Genomic DNA, 5,352 nt, shown 5'->3' on the forward strand with positions numbered 1-5,352 from the left:
CTCCACGCCAGCTTGAGCTCAGAGCCCTCCGTCCACGGGCCACGGCCAGCCGAGCAAGGGGGTCGCAAGCGCGCGGGGCCGGCCCCGCACCCGCACCCGCCAAGGACCGCGGGCGCGTGGAGCGAGCCCGGTCCCCGCCAGGCGAGCGCGGCCGGGCCCCGCCCCGGCCAGGCCAGCACAGGGGGCGCACGGCACTCCCGGCGGGCCCCGACCGGGCCAGCGGAGCGCTGAAAGCGCGGGCACTCGGGGCCGGCCCCACCGGGGTCAGGCGAGCGCGGGGAGCTCGGCGCTCGCGGAATCGGGCCCCTCCCCGTCCGGGCAAGCGCGGGATCGTTCCCGGCCCGGCGGAGCGAGCGCGGGATCAGGCCCCGCCCCGGCGGGTCGAGCGGGGACCGGGCCCCGCCCCAGCCGGGAACCGCGGGTTTTCCCGGCACACCGGGCGGACCCCACCCCTGCCAGGCGAGCGCGGGGGGCGCGAGGCTCCCAGGGCGGAAGGTCCAGACAAGTCGCGAGCAGGGCTGAAAGGCCTGGCGAGACCGGCAGCGGTGTGAGCTGGGCCCAGACCCTGGCCAAGGGGCTGACCGGGGGTGGGGCCCCCCGAGGTAGGTGGAGGATCGTGGCTCCGGCGGAGCGTTGCGTTCTCAGGCTTGCTGCTACTGCGGGGACCAGAATTAAGGTTTGCTTGCGACTCCGCGACTGCCACCGCGTCCCCCTCCCATCGCTGCCCCTGCCGCCACTAGGGCAGGCATTGCAACCTGACTGGGCCTTGCTCGGTGTGCTCTCCCTTACTGCTCCTACAGCCTCTTCCAGAAGGACAACAGTTACAGCCTGACATCGCAAATGCCGCCTCGCACCTGTTTGTTAATTATCACATGCAACACGTTCACATGAAATAAATCTTAAAAAACAAAACTATATATTGGAATATAACAAGAAGCAGGGCCTCAGCGATATCCCTTACTCTTGTAAGGACTCATTTCTAAGACAGTGACAAAACGCCTGAGAATTCATCTTGAGGACAACTTTTCCACCCCACCTAGCCTTCACCACCATTACACACTGTGCTCTGCACGCCCCTGTCCCTTTCCTTGTCTCCCTTAGATGTGGAAGACAAACTAAGAGGGCTACCTATCCAGCACAGCCAAAGGCCTGCAGCTCCCAACACTCCTGTGCCAACCACACTGACTGCAGTCTCCCAAAGCCTAGGACTGGAAGAGGACCAAAGAATTCTCAGCCTGAAGGGAGAAATATCCTAAGGGCAGAAAGAAATATCAAGAGTTAGGAAAGCATCCCTTGCTTTGCAGAGAAGTTCTTAAAGCCAAGGCAGAGTACAGGGAAGGAAGGAGCAGGTGTCTGCCTTACCAGAGGGACAGTGGAGGTCACCGTGATCACTCAGTATCATATCCATTCATAGACCTCCCCACAAGGACTTTCACACAGCACTTTGCAATTGAAAACTGAACACCGGTTTTTAAAATAGACAGGAGGTATGTGGTACCCTGCATGATTGCCCTTAGAGGACCACCCACGTTGTTATGGGTGTCCATGGAGTCTACTGTATAGGAAGTGAGGGTCCTGCAAGGAAATTCAGATCTCCAGGAAAAGAAAAGGCAAGGGTATGAGAGCTGAGCCCTGCAATGAAGGGTGATTGCAGAAAAGAAATGCTGACCTCCACTAGGAAACATTCTTTTGAGAACTTGGCTGGATGGGATTTTGAGCTGTCTCCTCCCCAAACTGTCTCCTCCTGGCTTTCTCACGAATATAGACCCCAGGTCTGCTTACCAAGAAGAAGATGCTCTGCTCCATGGTGAACTCTAGATCTTCTAAGGTGCTCTAGACCATCTCTTGAAAACAGGTTCCGTCGGCCACCTTCGCTGCCACATGCTTCTCTGTGAGGCACCCGAGTTAAATACCTCACCTAGCCGCGAATGAGGGGCAGCAGTTTGACTCACCCCTCTGGGCCAGTGGAGGATGTCGGACTCCTTGGCCAGCCTTTGGTTCACCGAGCTCTCCCTCTGGGCTCCCTGCACTTCCCTCCCGCCCACGGACGTCCCTTTCCCTGAGCAGGGCCCCAGAATAAATGGCTTCTTCCTGGGCAAGCTGTGCTGGCTCTTCTGCTGCCCTTCTAGTCCGAGCCCGCACTACCTCACTGCCGCCAATGTGACCTTGTCGCCGAACCCACCTACACAGTTCTGGCTCCGGAGGAGCGCTCGCCCGCGCCCGCTGCGGCCCCCGCGTCCGCCCAGGCGGCGCACCACGCTCTGGCCGACGAAGGTGCGGGCCCCGGTGTGTGCAGCCTGCACATCAAGGATCGCGCCAACTGGCAGTACTCGCAGCGCGAACTGGACGCAGTAGAGGTCTTCTTCTCGCGCATGGTCCCTGACAGCCGGCTGGGCTGAATATTTCTGCGCTGGGCGCCCTCCCGCCCTACACGCTGCTCTTCTCACTCCGCTACGCCTTGGACTTGGGCCAGATGTGTAGCTTCTACATCCGCATGGGCTCGCGCATCAACTGCAACATCTTCTCTTATGACTATTTGGACTATGGTATGAACTCCAGGCAGGCGCTGTTCACTCGGTATGGCCTGAGTCCTGAGAACATTATCCTCTATGGACAGAGCATTGGCACCCCCATTAGAATATGTGACTTGGTGTGGGACAATCACAGTGACTGCTGAAAAATGAGCATAGAAGTATTCAAGAGCTCATTGGTTGGTCACCAGATTTCCCACAAAGCTCTTTAATCTCTTCTGCTTCTACCTTTAACTTTGTGGTTTGTGATTCTAAGATAGAAAGTGGTCGAGGCTCAGGAGCTACTGCAAACTTTCCCTTACTCACTGAGTTGTGTGTGCTAGGCATAGATTTCCTGGTGCTGAGTTGGGCAGGCATGCCACCATTACCCAAGACATGCCGATATGTGTGGGCAAGAATGACCCTCACCTCCAATCATGAGAATGCACTTAACCCTAGATCATCTTAGAATGGCTTCAACAACAGTCATTTTTACTGTTATTGACTAATTAAATCTTATCGTAAAGGCAGTTGTCCTTGGTAAACATAGATCTTGGTCTCCAGTGACTGAATGAAAACCCCTACAGCTCTAGAGGAAAACATATATGGAGCTTGGAAGATAAGGTTAGTGGCTTAGTTTAGAAAGCACTTGTCACCAATGCTATCCCTGAGACCAACACAGTGAAAGGAGAGAACCAGGTTCTGCAAGTTTCCCTTGAACCTTCTCATTTGTGCTGCAGTGACAAGATGGCTGGGAACACATGCAAAAGGACAGACTGACTGACTGACTGACAGACACGCACACACACTCAGACACACACAAAGGCACACGTGCATGCATGTACACGTGCATGCATGTAGGCACACATGCCCATGCACATACAGTAATGTAATAAAATTTAAACGCCACAGTTAAGGGTCGTATTATACGAAGGGAAAGAAGAAGAGGAAGGAGGAAGGAGATGAAGAAATAAGATTTTCCTGTAGGTCTCTTCTCAATTCCAGATTAAGAAAGATGTGGGGAGAGGGCGACATGCCAGTGCTCTGTCCAGCATCACAGGGTCTGGACAAGTCTGCTGTTGGGGTCTGGGATGGGGTATCCCTAGCAGGCTCTTCCACACCTCCCTAGTCTCATGCCCACCCCCACCCTAGGTGAAGTCCTTCTGCACTGACACTGATGACAAGTTGGCTGTGGGAAAGTAAAGACCATAGACTAATCCAGCAATAGCGACTCCAAACTGAAGCATTCGCTGAATGCCTATGGTGATGCTAGATTAGTCACTTTATTCTTCCTGACAAATCCAAGGACAGAAGCAACCTGTGGCCCTTCTTTATTTGTTAGGCGCTTTCCCCTGAGAGCTGGGGACTGGGCATTGCTTGCAGGCAGAGGGGGAGGGAAGTCGCGCCTCACTCCACAGTCACCTGGGCGGCAGCCAACAAGCCACCCCAGCCTGCCCCCAAGAGCAGTAGCGACAGCCCGCCGCGCGCGGTCGGAAGCGCGGACTGGGCGACAGAGCGGGATCCACCGCAGCGCATGCGGGTCAGCAGGGCCAGACCTGAGGAGCTCGGCCTGGGCGGCTGCGCTGGACGGGCCTCACTGCTGGACCCTCCGCATCGTTTGACCGGCCGCAGCTCGGGACGGCAGGGCAGGCGGGTCCGTAGAGCCGGACAGCACAAGAGCCGGATGGACCGCTGCAACGCACCGGCCGCAGCCCGGGCCAGGCGGCAGCGCGAAGAAGGTGGCGCCTCCTGTCTAAGAGTCTGGCTTGCTGCTTCTGTGGGGACCACAGTCCTGCTTCCTTCTGCCTCCTGGACCGCCACTGCGTCCTCCTCCCATCTCTGCCCCTGCCACCAACACGATGAGCTTTGTAACCTGACTGAACCTTGCCAAGTGCGCAGTCTTTCCAGAGGGACAACAGTTCCAGCCTGGCACATCGCATATGCAGCCGCGTGCCAGGTTGTTAATTGTTACATGTAACACGTCCACGCAAAATAAATCTTTTTAAAAAACCATATATATTTGAAAATAACAAGAAGGGGGACCTGGGCGGCCTATCTTACTCTAGTAAGGACTCATTACTAAGACAGTGACAAAATGCCTGAAAATTCATCTTGAGGTCAACTTATCCACTCAACAGACCCTTCACCACCATTACACACTTCCCTCAGCACGCCCTCTCCCTTTCCTTGTCTCCCTTAGATGTGGAAGACAAGCTAAGAGGGCTACCTACCCAGTACAGCCAGAGGACTGTAGCTCCCAACACGCCTGTGCCAGCCACAATGGCTGCAGTCTCCCAAAGCCTAGGACTGGAAGAGGACCAAAGAATTCTCAGCCTGAAGGGAGAAATATCCTAAGGGCAGAAAGAAAAATCAAGAGTTAGGAAAGCATCCCTTGCTTCACAGAGAAGGAAGTTCTTAAAGCCAAGGCAGAGTACAGGGAAGGAAGGAAGGAGCAGGTGTCTGCCTTACCAGAGGGACAGTGGAGGTCACCCTGATCACTCAGTATCATGCCCATTGCATAGACCTCCCAACAAAGAGTTTCATGCAGCACTTTGCAATTGAAAACTAAAGCCTGCTTTTTAAAATAGACAGGAGGTATGTGGTACCCTGCCTGATTGGCCTCGGAGGACCACACACGTTACTAAGGGTGCCCATGGTGTCTTCTATATAGGAAGTGAGGGTCCGACAAGGAGGTTCAGATCTCCGGGAAAGAAAAGGCCAGGGTATTAGAGCTCAGCCCTTTAATTCAAGGGAGATTGCAGAAAAGAAATGCTGACCTCCACTAGGAAAAATTCACTTGAGAACTTGGCTTTGTGGGACTCTGACCTGTCTCCTCCCCAAA

The 5,352-nt window shown here is 55.2% G+C and overlaps 1 pseudogene; it reads left to right on the forward strand.

The window, feature by feature from the left end:
* Positions 1-1,971: 1,971 nt before the first annotated feature.
* Positions 1,972-2,677, forward strand: LOC134483942 (alpha/beta hydrolase domain-containing protein 17C-like; annotated as a pseudogene).
* Positions 2,678-5,352: the final 2,675 nt, after the last annotated feature.

Source organism: Rattus norvegicus, chromosome 20 (genome assembly GCF_021556685.1).
Source record: "Rattus norvegicus strain SHRSP/BbbUtx chromosome 20, alternate assembly SHRSP_T2T, whole genome shotgun sequence".
Taxonomy (NCBI): Eukaryota; Metazoa; Chordata; class Mammalia; order Rodentia; family Muridae; genus Rattus; species Rattus norvegicus.